The sequence below is a fragment of the Giraffa tippelskirchi genome, chromosome 8 (assembly GCF_054371585.1).
Source record: "Giraffa tippelskirchi isolate mGirTip1 chromosome 8, T2T-mGirTip1v1.2.pri, whole genome shotgun sequence".
Taxonomy (NCBI): Eukaryota; Metazoa; Chordata; class Mammalia; order Artiodactyla; family Giraffidae; genus Giraffa; species Giraffa tippelskirchi.
The window spans coordinates 88,343,153-88,357,086 of NC_137282.1; the positions used below are offsets into that span (position 1 = coordinate 88,343,153).

The 13,934-nt window shown below is 40.3% G+C and overlaps 1 protein-coding gene across 2 annotated transcripts in view; it reads left to right on the plus strand.

Annotated features, from left to right (window-relative positions):
• The window catches only part of LOC145516423 (uncharacterized), a 581,394-nt gene that overhangs the window by 61,297 nt on the left and 506,163 nt on the right, over positions 1–13,934 (plus strand). Inside the window, exon 2 of one of the 2 annotated variants that reach the window (XR_014061377.1) lies at positions 11,978–12,207. The exons of the other annotated variant lie outside the window; for it this stretch is intronic. The gene's annotated coding sequence lies outside the window, so the exon portion shown is untranslated. The remainder of the gene's footprint in view (positions 1–11,977; positions 12,208–13,934) is intronic. 2 annotated transcript variants of the gene reach the window in all.

Here is a 13,934-nt window from a genome sequence, read left to right on the forward strand (position 1 = left end):
GTATATTAGAAGGATGAATGGACAAGAAAAGTGTAAATGGATCGCAAAGAAACTATTCAATGATACAAAATCTGGCTGCCTTAAGAAAAAGTCCTAAATGACAGTATTCAGGAGAAAACATTTCAGTAAATGTAGTGGTGAAAAAGGGAACCAACAGCTGTTGACTACTTTGTTCTAGGTACTATGATAGTTTCATCATGTGTGGATGTGTGCTCAGTTACTAAGTTGTGTCTGACTCTTTGTGACCCCATAGACTGCAGCCCACCAAGTTCCTCTGTCCGTGAAATTTTCCAGGCAAGAGTACTAGAATGAGTTGCCATTTCCTCCTTCAGGGGATCTTCCCGACCCAGGGATAGAACCTGCGTCTCCTGCATTGGCAGGTGGATTCTTTACCACTGAGCCACTGGGAAGCCCTTCAAAGCTAATACTGATTTCACATATCATAAGCTTTCCACACTAACCATGTTTCTTACAAAGAGGCAGAGAAAGACAATAAGATGGGTCATTAGTGCCATAGCGTCCTCTGATGAACATCAACGAGTTTTGACATTTCTTTTACATAGTCTCTTAAAAATATTTATATCTAAAAATAATCACATGTAAGGAGTTGGATAATATTTCTAGAAACATAATTATCAAGTGTTTAATCAGCATTGTGTCATAATTGTATTATATCCTTTATTTTAGGATCTGTTGTTGGGAAAAGCATTTCAAGGTTTTACTTTTTTTAAATTGAAGTTTAGTTGATTTACAGTATTATATTAGAATCTGGTATACAGCAAAGTGATTCAGTTATATATATATATATATATATATATATATATATATATATACACACACATATATATATACACACACACACACACATATATATATATATATTCTTTTTCAGAATTTTTTCCCTTATAAGTTATTGCAAGGGTTTACATTATTGGTTTGCAAGGTATTACATTATTGATCACTAATTCCCTACTGTACTATACAGTAGGACCTGGTTATTTATCTATTTTACATGTAGTAGTGTATATTTGTTAATCTCAAGATCCTAATTTATCCATCCCCCTAAAGTTGTGTTACTGTTGTGTACATTTAAATGTTAACTGCAAATTGACACTGTTCTTTGACATTTTAGAAAAATGTTTATATCCCTGATTTAAATAATTTTCAAGGGCTGCATCACCTTATACATTTTGAGATAGCTGCTATTTTCTGTCTTGTTGCAGTCATGCATGTACAAAATCTAGGGTAACATTACTCAGTTTCTCTTGAATTTGTTGTGTGTGCCCATGGAGACATTTACTAATCCCTATTCTCAAAAACTTCGAAAAGGTGATTATATTTACCCTTTTAATAGAGAAAGTGAGAAAGCAGGTAGTGTTCTGTTAATGCAGTTGATTATATAGACATGTTTCTTTTTGGAAGCAGGAAATTAAATATGCCTCACAATGTATAGGTTTATATTTTATTTTTGACTTTATCATCATCAGTTTAGGACAAGAGAATAAATCATTTTTTATGCTAATAGAGGTCACAGAGCAGTCAGTGACTTGATACCAGTGTCTGATGATTCATACCAGGCCTTTTATTCTGTAACCTTTTAAAAGACATTTATTAACTTTTGTGGAATATCTTCCTATGAGACATGAGAAAGGTTTATCATATGGAACAAACTCAAAGAAAATTATTAACTAGTGTGAGGTTGAACAGCACAAAAATCAATGGTCCATTAATCTGAATGGCAGCTGTAGATCAGCAAATAATTATAATGAAGAAGTGATGTTTGTTTATGTTAACAGGATCTCAAAAGTCTCTGGATCTCTGTACTAGCAAGACTGAAAAATGGAAGTTATAAAAAAAAGTTAGAAATTGAAAGCATGTTATAATCACAACTTGGAACACTCTAGTCATTAAAAATTGTAACATTAAAGGATTAAGTGAATATGGGAAATTGTTCACAATATGATGGCAGATAAAATGGTTACGTGACAATGTGTATAATATGGTATACTTTTTGTACATATATGTCTTTCTTTACACATGAATATGAAAAATGTTGAGAGCTTATGCTTGAGAGGTAGTGTCTTTCTTAAGGTCAATGTAGTAACCGCGATAATTTTACTGAATCAGTTGTTGGCTGAGAGGTGGTCAAGGTGGTGTGGGGCTATCCACATAGTCATTCAAGGATTCAGGCTGGCATAGGTTCCACCATCTTTAACTCAGAATTTCCAATGTCCCCTGGACATTGACTGTCAGTTGGCAGATGGGAAAAGAGGGAAAGTGGAAGATCTCTGGAATGTTTTATGGGTTAGGCTAACAGTGTTCTCCCACATTGACCAGAGTTCAGTTCTATGGCCTTATCTAATTGTAAGAAGGGTAGGAAATGTGGTTGGCCTGTATGCTCAGGAGAAAAAGGGTTTTGGTATATCCAGAGCAGTCTCTGGTTAGATCCTGGATAATGTGTATAGTCATTCTCATGCTTTACTCTGTTTTTAAGTTGTCATTGGATTTACTAGGACTCTGCTTCAGTCAAAGAGCAATATATATCATTACTTGATTTTGTAACCAATTTTCATCACTGTTGCCACCACCAGAGCTTGATGCTGGCAGCATGGTTCTATATGAAGAAACCTAGGCAGAGGTTTTTAGTATTTCATTGGCCCACTTATACTCTGTTGTGTCAACCATTATTCCATTGTTGAGTCAGAGTCTTGACAGTTTACCGCCAATCCCCTTTGCCTTATAAACTACAAATCATTACAAAAAACGACCCCAGAAATAAAATGGCTAATTGAGGTCATACACAAGTTTTATGTACTAGACAGTTAGTGTATAGTAGGTGTTAGAGGAGTGTTCCTTGACTGACATGTAGTCTTCCGATATTTTTCAGTGTGGTATTCTTTCCAGTCCATGATCTGAGAGCCCCTGGAAGGCACAGACAGTGCTTTCATTCTGTAAATCTCTTTTGGTATGTGTTTGCTTAATTAGTTTTTAGTCTTTTTCTGCCATACGGTGGGGAATATCTTCCCTGGTGGCTCAAATGGTAAAGAATCTGCCTGCAATGCAGGAGACCTGGTTTGATCCCTGGTTTGGGAAGATCCTCTGGAGAAGGGAATGGCTACCCACTCTAGTATTCTTGCCTGGAGAATTCCATGGACAGAGGAGCCTGGTGGGCTACAGTCTATAGGGTTTCAAAGAGTTGGACATGACTGAGTGACTTAGGTGCAGCACACATGCATACCGGCTTATGTGCTTAAGGCCAAGTGGAAAGATCTCTAGACTTAGAGGTTGAAGCTCAAGTTGAGAAATAACTGGTGTCAGACAGGTCCATGGACACAGCGGCCTTCACTAAATCATTTTTTGGGTGATTTAGGCAAGTAATTTCTCTGCTCTGCCTGTGATTTCTTCCTCTGTAAAATGAAGGTAATACTAATAACATCCTCTCTATCACTAGTATCCTTGTGAAGATCAAATTATTCTTAGTTTTCACTTATAAATTTAAAAGATGTATATGATCTATTTGGGCGTTAGAAATATGGGCTTTTACAGTATTCAATTAAATTCTGCCAGATAATCTCCATTTATCTTTCAAGATCCATTCTTTTGTCTTCTCCATTCTTCTCCGTTTCCTAGGAGGCTGGTGTCTATGGATTATTATCAGTTAGGCACCGTTGCCCTATGGATCAGGCCAAAGGGAAGTGCCAGCTAGAGACTGAATGGCTGGAAAAGAGAGAATTTGGAGCATTTACTCCACAACTTCTTCTCCACAGGGTTGTATACTGGCAGTGGCTATGTTTTTTCACCAAAGGAGGCTCCTTTGCCCAACTCCTGCCTGCCAGGCTTCTACAGTTATAGACTTCTCCATGTTCCTATGACAGCTTTCTCCCTTGCCCTTTCAAGCCTAGGGATGGTAGTGGTCTCCTTTGGGTGTTTTTGTCATCCCTTACAGTCTCCTTTATTCTGCCCACACCTTTGTAAGTGGCCCTTCATTGAAATGAGATTATTCACCTCTTTTGAGTGTGCCATCTGTGTGCTGTTGGGGCTCTGACCTATATGTAATCCAAAGGCATCTGTACTGCGTCGTCACATAATGTGCCATGCTTAAGAAAATGATGGTGGTTAATCCATGAGCTGTAACAAGATATTTCTTCAGAGATGGAAGTAATCTTCATATTCTCTTGTATGTATTATGCAAAATCAATGCAGACTAAGTCTATGCACAGGAAATTGAAACAAAATTCCTGGCATTTAGGGCCTTAAAATTTCATAGATGTCATCAACGTAGCAAAAAGCAGTGGAAGGGCATGTAAACACTGAGAAATTTCAGAGATGTTATTTACAAGTTGCACAAATGGTGTGTATGCCCAATAATATAGGACATTAAGTGTGTAACCACTTTCATTGAGGTCAGCAACTAGTAGAAGGCCCTGTAGTTCTCTCCTGCTTGGGAAACTTTTGGCCCCCTCCTCAAAGAAGTCGTGTTTTTCCTCTGAAGATTTCACCTTTGGTGTACTTTCTTCAAAGTGTTTCTCTGGTATAACACAGGGGTTTAATATGTAATAAGGTTGACCTTACATCTCAGTTTGACTGAGACAGTTTTAATTAAGTACCAGCTTAATTATTAGTGGCACCCTTTTACATCTTAAAAGTGTTCTAGTTTGAATGATAAATTATATCATCTCCCCTGTATAGGGATTTGTTGTTGCTGTTTGTAGAGATCTTGGATATAAGTTACATATGACCTGTAAGTTTCAAATACACAGCCTCATTCTGCTACTGCTTCATTTATACAGACTCTTCTATGGGCATATGTGACTCTTGGTTTGTTTATGTTACTGGCTACCCAGGTGTGGTAGGTTTAATTCTCTGGTCACTTAGTTTTGCTTTCTTGGCCTATTGGTTTAGCTTTCAACTCCAGGTTGAAATAGGCATTCTCTGTAGGCATTTCAACCTTATTTAAGTTCCAGCATTCCTTTCTAAAGCCGCAAAGTTTTTGTCTTTCTTAATGATAAGCCCTTTTTTGATAGTTTGAATAGCAATATATTTTTTTCCTTTTGTGGAAGTCATTCTTAATTGTTTTATTTCTTCACTTTCTCCATCTCATTCTCTTCTCCAGTTTTAAATGTGTCATGAGCCACTTCCCAGGTGGCTCAGTGGTAAAGAATCCACCTGCCAATACAGAAGATGCAAGAGACACGGATTTGATCCCTGGGCAGTAAGATCCTTTGGAAATGGCAACCCACTCCAGTAGTCTTGCCTGGAGAATTCCATGGACACAGGAGCCTAGTGGGCAACAGTCCGTGGGGTCCAAAGTGTCGGACATGACAGAGCACGCATGCACGATACTTCGGGATATCTCTACCTAACATGTAGAATTTGTTTCTTATTTTTCAAGTTCTTTGTGTTTTTGAACTCTATTTCTCTTTAAAAAGTCAACATTTCACTTTACTATTACATTCCCTCTGTCAAATCATAAATATAATTCTCCCACATTTTGCTCAGTATAAACACTCGTAAATTAAAAATCCACATTACAATTGTGACAACTCTGGGAGACAGCAGAATTTTGATTTTCCTTGGAAGTTTGAGGAGAGGAGTTTTCTTTGTAATGCATCATTGAAGATTTCTGAAATAAATCATAGGCAGAATTTTATCTTTTGCAGTCACCACCACATAATCAGAGATAGAAAGCTTATTAAGTCTCTGAGATAAGATACATAAAAGTCAAATAACCTGATGACTGCATGGAATTTTCCTTTTAGCAATTAGTATTTGTTAAATAACCATCTGGTTGTGAAATGTTTATTATCAATAAAATACTTTGTGTTTTTAAAGATGTTGAATAAGCATTAAAATATTTGTTGCTGTCATTTGCCCTAGTTTGTTTATAGTTTTAAAATAGCTTGCTTAGTCAAAACACTTATTTTGTCATTTATTTACCCATATACTCATTCAGTCAACAATTATTAATTGAGTACTTACTGTATATCAGGTATAGTGTTGGGCACTGAGGATGAAATGATGAATGAGAAAGCCACAGTCATTTGCTGTCAGGGAGCTTATAGACTTGTGGAAAGCAAATAAGTCCCTAACAAAAGGTGCTAAGGAAAATACAGGTGTAGAAGTTGCAGGAGAAGGAGGTTGGAGAAGGAAAAGTCTGAAAAGCATTAGAGGAAGAGAGAATAGCAAGTGTCCACTGGTCAGGGAGAATTGGACCTATTCAGGGAACCAAATAGTCTGGCTGGAATGTAGAGTGGGAGTGGTGGTGAGCTGAGGCTGGCATGGAAGCTGAGGGCTTACAGGTTGTAAGCTGGGGGAGCGTTTGGGACCTAATGGTGAGAGGAACGGGGACCTGTGAATAATTTGACACCCAGAGCCTTTGAGGATCCGGCCTGACATACTTTTCTGAGATGTAGTCCTACCATTTCTCAATATGTTGCTCCAGGTTCAAGCCGAGAAGATCATGGGCTGTTGCTCTTCCGTGAAAATCCTCTTCCATTCTTTTGCAGAGACTGTCTGCTCCAACTTTCCTTGATTTTCACAGTTGGGAAATACCTTCTTTCTGTTTTGAACTCCCACTTCTCTGTGTACATGTCTTATGGGCTTGTGTTAGTCGCTCAGTTGTGTCTGATTCTTTGCAACGCCATGGACTGTAACCCACCAAGCTCCTCTGTCCATGGAATTCTCCAGGCAAGATTACTGGAGTGGGTAGCCATTCCCTTCTCCAGGGGATCTTCCTGACTCAGGAATCGAAGCCAGATCTCCTGCATTGCAGGCAGATTCTTTACCATATGAGCCACCAGGCAAGCCCCCTTATGGGCTTACCTTGTTGCTTTCCATATGTTTATGGTATATCTTAGCTCTTTGCTAAATGATGTCTTGATAATGCTTCATCTGTTTCAGCTGTCTTTATCTCTGAGAGTGATTCTCTAAGAATTACTGTGAATTTGTTTAGTACATATTCATCTCCAGTTAATCCACTGCAGTTGGAAACATTCTCTCTCTCATGGTTCAGATATTGAACTTCTGGAATATTCTTCCTTTTCTTCATCCTAAGTGCTTTTGCAGCATCCTTGGTACACAGGGAACTAGCATAACATTGCTACTGTGACCTCAGCAAAGAAAAGGTGGCACTGATGCCTTTGGGGCACTGTGGCAGCAGGCTGCTTTCTATTATTGCAGTGACTGGGCACATCACCTCCTTGAAATGGAACAGGAGGAGGAAAAATTGATGTAATGAACAGACAACCAGACCAGCAGACAGCCCACTAGACCATGGACTCCTGGATCTATTTGGGAGGAACTGGAAGGAGATCAGAGTTTTTGTGAAACAGGTGGGAGTTAATCTAGAGAAATATTTTTGTAGGACTGCCTTCATCTTTTAGTTTTTACCACAGACTGGTATGCGTGGTAAGCATGTCACTTACATTTCATTTGTTTTCTCAAAGATACATATAAATGTCCTCTAGGAGGGGGATCCTAATCCTGCATGATTAGGAAAGCACAGACACCATCTAATGTGATTGGAGTCAGGTACTAGCAATATGGCATTGGAGACATTCAGCTGGTCTGCAGCTCTAACTACCACCTCAACTTAGGGGCTGTTGGGGTGGGGGGGAAGCACCAGCCTCTCTCCAGGGGTGATCAGGGTTCTGGGGCCCATGCAGTGTATTTGCAGCATATGAAGTGGCAGATTCAGCCAGATTAGCCTTATCAGTGTTGAAGGGAGCACCAGTTCTTTTCCTGACTTGATGAGGAGCTGGGGTCCAGATATTTCTGTTGATCAGTTTTGCTTGTTTTAAGCCCTTGGCCATTGCCAGCTTTCATTGAGTTTTGCAGGAGGCCAAACTTCCCTCTGAGAGGTAGCCTGTCAGTTCAGTTCAGTTGGTCAGTCGTGTCCAACTCTTTGCGACCCCATGAACCACAGCACGCCAGGCCTCCCTGTCCATCACCAACTCCCGGAGTTCACCCAAACCTATGTCCATTGAGTCAGTGATGCCATCTCATCCTCTGTCGTCCCCTTCTCCCCCTGCCCTCAATCTTTCCCAGCATCAGGGTCTTTTCAAATGAGTCAGCTCTTTGCATCAGGTGGCCAAAGTTTTGGACTTCAACATCAGTCCTTCCAATGAGCACCCAGGACTGATCTCCTTTAGGATGGACTGGTTGGATCTCCTTGCAGTCCAAGGGACTCTGAAGAGTCTTCTCCAACACCACAGTTCAAAAGCATCAATTCTTTGGTGCTCAGCTCTCTTTATAGTCCAACTCTCACATCCATACATGACCACTGGAAAATAGGCAGCCTGTAGGAGATGGATTTTGGACCAGTTTTCTCTTACTCTCTCCCTTTCTAAACATGTGAAATTAAAGATGTTGAAAATGCTTTTTATCTTTTAACATATGACTTAATTATTTTATTCTGCTGTGCAATGCTTAGCTTTATAAAAGACACAATTGAGTTCTCAGTTTTTAACTTAAAAGCTTGTATTTTTATTATTATGAAAGTAGAAATGTTTTGTAGAAAAATTAACATAATATAAAAGAAGAAAAACAGAGAGAATGTTTTTCCATAGTGTTTTTTCTCTCTCTAGACAAAAGCATACACATATACACACAAATGTGTATATTTTGGTAACAAAAAGCTAAATGTGAATAGAACTTTAATGTACCTTAGAGTGCATTCAATGCTGTCAATGCACCTCAAATGATAAACTTATTAACTAAGAAATAGTGTCTAATGATCTAGAAAGCCTATATTATCTGAGAAGCAATCATGTGGCAGAGGTCACCATGAGATAGTGACTCAGATCATGCTGGTAGTTTCTCTAATGTAGTGTCCATTTTTGTCTATGTTGGATAAGGTTCTTCCCAGATAAGCCTATCTGTAAATAACCTCAAACTAAAGTTTTGCTGTTCCATTTGGGGAGAAAATACTTTGCTGGGTGCAACTACTGAGAGTTAGCTTGTTGAGTTTTAATATTATTAATTGATGCTCCAAAGAGTATTGATTCTCTTCTTTGAGTCAAGAAATTTTGGAGCAACTTGTTAGATACAACATATTGCTTAATAAGATAGAATTGTTTTAATATTTTTCTCTTTCCTGTCACTAACAGTTTTTAAGAAAAATGTAAGCCAGAGAAAATATATTGACTCCCAACTACCTAAAAGGAAAATTACAAGGATGCAGGGAAGGAGTAATCTGTTGGGGGAAGATGAGACAATTCTTCCATAATATGTAGAGATCATCAAAGCAGTGTTCTTGGATGGTAAAGTTTCTTGTTGGTTGCCACACTTGTATGGCATATCACTGAGATTTAACATTTATTATTACTGACGTTGCATGGATTTTGGATAAAAACCCTGGTTTGTGAACTTGAAATCTAAACGAAACCACTTCCAAACATTGAAGAAATGATGGCTTTTAGAAGTGCCAAACTGATTCAAGATGAAATGCCTGCAAAGAGCTTGCAACAAGCAATTTCAAAGTGGTCAAGAAAAGAATAAATAAGATATTTTAGATACAAAGTTTATTTTCTGAGTAGTTGACATCTGGTATGTGAATAGCTTTTTTATATGGAATGCAATATACAGAATTATGGCAGTGTTCCATAAGAGATAATTTTAATGTGTCAGTGCTTTCAATTTCAGGCATTTTTATTATTATGCCTCACATGTCTAACTAGGGATTGTAAATACAAAATGACTTAGCTCTTTCTCATCACTTGGAGTCACAAGTGTGAGTAGCTCATATACTCTAACATAGAAACAATAATGTCCTGAGAAACTTTCTTTACTCCCTATGAGTCTGCTATTTTTAGATTCCATATATAAGTGAGTCATATAGTGTTTGTCTTTCTCTGTCTAATTTATTTCACTTAGCATAATAAACCCAAAGTCCATCTATGTCATAAAAATTGGCAGGATTTCATTCCTTTTTATAGCTGGATAATATTTCATTGGTAATATTTCATTTCAAGAAAACATCACATTTTCTTTATCAGTTCATCTGCCATTGGGCACTTAGGTTGTTTCCCCATCATGGCTATTGGAGTTTCTTTTAGGCAGTATATAGTGAGTGCAGTCTTTTATTTTTTTGACCCATCAGCCACTCTAAATTTTTTGATTGGGACATTTAATTCATTTACATTTCTAATAATTACTAATAGGTAAAGTCTTACCAATGCCATGTTGTTAATTGCTTTCTTGCTGTTTTGTAGTTCCTTTGTTCCTTTCTTCCTCTCTTGTTGTCCTTTGTGAACTGGTGATTTTCGTAGTTAGTATACTTTGATTCTCTTCTTTTTATCTCGTGTGTATCTACCATAGGCTTTAGTTTTGTGGTACCTTGAGGCTTACTTGGGGTTTACCAGGCGGCGCTAGTGGTAAAGAACACACCTGCTAATGCAGGTAGACTTAAGAGACGTGGCTTTGATCCCTGGGTCGGGAAGATCCCCTGGAGGAGAGCACAACCCACTCCAGTATCCTTGCCTGGAAAATCCCATGGACAGAGGAGCCTGGTAAGCTTCAGTCCATAAAATCACACAGAGTCGGACACAACTGAAGCGACTTTGCATGCATACACAAGGCTCACTTGTAACATCCTATGAATACAGCAGTCTGTTTGTTTTAAATTTATTTTTTATTGAAGTCCAGTTGAACTGCAATGTTGTATTAGTTACTGCCATACAGCAAAGCAACTCAGTTATACGTGTACATATACATATCTCCTCTCAGCTGCTCCAGCGCCACACAGTCACCGCTCACTGCTTTATTGACTATGCCAAAGCCTTTGACTGGGTGGATCACAATAAACTGCGGAAAATTTTGAAAGAGACATGAATATCAGACCACCTGACCTGCTTCTTGAGAAATCTGTATGCAGGTCAGGAAGCAACAGTTACAACTGGACATGAAACAACAGACTTGTTCCAAATAAGAAAAGGAGTACGTCAAGGCTGTATATTGTCAGCTTGTTTATTTAACTTATATGCAGAGTACATCATGAGAAATGCTGGGCTGGATGAAGCACAAGCTAGAATCAAGATTGCTGGGAGAAATATCAATAACCTCAGATATACAAATGACACCACCCTTATGGCAGAAAGTGAAGAAGAACTAAAGAGCCTCTTGATGAAAGTGAAAGAGGAGACTGAAAAAGTTGACTTAAAACTCAGCATTCAGAAAATGAAGATCTGGCATCTGATCCCATTACTTCATGGAAAATAGATGGAGAAACAGTGGAAACAGTGGCATACTTAATTTTGGGGGGCTCCAAAATCACTGCAGATGGTGATTGCAGCTGTGAAATTAAAAGACGCTTACTCCTTGGGAGAAAAGTTATGACCAACCTATATAGCATATTGAAAAGCAGAGACATTCCTTTGCCAGCAAAGGTCTGTCTAGTCAAGGCTATGGTTTTTCCAGTGGTCATGTATGGATGTGAGAGTTGGACGGTGAGGAAAGCTGAGCGCCGAAGAATGATGCTTTTGAACTGTGGTGTTGGAGAAGACTCTTGAGAGTCCCTTGAACTGCAAGAAGATCCAACCAGTCCATCCTAAAGGAGATTAGACCTGGCTGTTCATTGGAAGGACTGATGTTGAAGTTGAAATTTCAAAACTTTGGCCACCTGATGCAAAGAGCTGACTCATTTGCAAAGACCCTGATGCTGGGAAAGATTGAGGGCAGGAGGAGAAGGGGATGACAGAGGATGAGATGGTTCAATGGCATCACCAACTCAATGGGCATGAGTTTGGGTAAACTCTGGGAGTTGGTGATGGACAGGGAGGCTTGGCGTGCTGCAGTCCATGGGGTTGCAAAGAGTTGGACATGACTGAGTGACTGAACTGAACTGAATTGATACATATTATTTTCCATTATGTTTTATCACAAGATATTGAATAAAGTTCCCTGTGCTGATATAGCAGTTTATTTGAAGCTGATGAAAATTCTAACCTTTTGACTTCTTCCCTGCGTTTTATGTTTTCAGTGCCAAAAGAAGACCCCTATTCAATTCCTGGGTCGGAAGATCCCCTGGAGAAGGGATAGTCTACCCTTTCCAGTATTCTTGGGCTTCCCTGGTGGCTCAGATGGTAAAAGAATCTTCCAGCAGTGTGGGAGACCTGGTTCGTTCCCTGGGTTTGGAAGATCTTCTGGAGAAGAGAACGGCTACCCACTCCAGTATTCCTGCCTGGAGAATTCCATGGACAGAGGAACCTGGTGAGCTACAGTCCATGGGGTTGCAAGAGTTGGACATGACTGAGTGACTAAGCACAGCACATATCTTTTTAAAATTGTGTATCTATTGACAAATCATTGTAGGTACAGCTATTTTTTAGCACTTTTGTCCTTTAACATTTATACTAGACTTAAATGGTTAACACAACACCATTTTACAGTATTATTCTAAATCTATGTACGTTACCAGTGTTTTACATGTTTTCTGCTTTCATACAATTTTATTTTTGCTAATTATATTCTTTCATTTCAGTTTGAACAACTCCTTTCAGCATTTTTTGTATAGGCAAGTCTAGTGGTGATGAACTCCTCATCTCTTGTTTGTTCAGAAGTGTTTATTTTGCCTTCGTTCTTTATCTGCCTCTTTCAGACTTTATAGACTGATCCACAGGGAACGACCTTCACCTGGTGTGGTGTGCAGAGTGTGCTGTGACTCTGGGTCTCGTGCTGCTAGGCACCAAGTACAAGAGTGCGTGGTGGCTCTTCTCCAGGGAGGTGTGATGTCTTGTTAGCTCAGGCCACCGAGGTCCACAGGATTGATGACTGAGTGATCCTTGGCACTTGCTGCAGGGGTCCACAGTGGTTCTAAAGGCTGTTGAGGTCCTCACAGCACCTCCGGCTTCAGTGGCTAGGGATCAGGGCAGGCAGAGGTGGTGGGCAGTGCTGGTCGTATGCAAACACAGGGCAGCAGGTACCAGCTCTGTATCACAGGAGCTGTTGTAGACACACGTAGGAGCGGGGACCAGGGCCAACAGCTAGGGCCAGGACCCACTGCAGGTATGCTGGATGCTACTGGGGCACTTGAGTGTTGGCATGTACTTTTGTGGCTACACGGTCTCACCTCGGGCACAGGTACCTCCTCCCCATTTGGTGGTGTCACTCCTTTCTGTCTCACTTTGAAGGTGACAGGGCTAGAGCTGGGCCTAGAGCAGATGTAGGGGCTCTGGCTGTCCGTGTGCATTTCTGTGGCTGCGGGGTCTCACCCAGGGCCCGCTGCAGTGGAGATTGGTTAGAGGAGACAGGCCAATGTGTGCAAATGCACAGTTGGAGGGGTTAGCCCCGAGCATACCTACGGCAGTGGGGGTCAGCCTCGGGGCTCCAGGCTGAGGTCTTGTACTCATGCAGCTGCAAAGGCCTGAGCCAGCTGCTGTGGATTCTAGGATCTAGCAGGGGAGGGCAGAGGAAGGACTCAGGCAGCTAGCTGGCATCTGCTTGGCCAATACTTGTGGGGTGAAAATCGGTAAATTATTCAACGGGGTGGGGGGAGTCTGTGGTGAAAGCTGCTGGGGTCCTCTGCACAGCAAGTCACTGGGAATCATGGTCACTCCTCCTGTGTGACTGATATCAGTGCTCTCTGTTCTTTCTTGTTTCTCGTCATCTCCGTAGTCTCAACTCTGCCAGTCTCTGGGCGGTGCGAAACCAAAGTGGATCTCTCACATAATGCCTTGGAAGTCGGGGGAAGCTGCTTGCTCACTTTGCTCTCTTTCCCAGCCAGGAGAGATCTTTCTAGTTGTGGAGTTCCCTCTGGGCTCTGAACAGTGCCTGTCTGGGGGAGGAGATGATGCCAGCAAAATGAGTTATTTTTCTTCCCCTTTCAGTGAGGTTGTTCTCGGTTTTGTTGTTATGGTTGTTGCTGAAATTTCTTAACTGGACTTCTGGGCTGTTCCAGAGCTGGTTCTGTTTGTGGGTAGCTGTTTGTTGATCTTTGT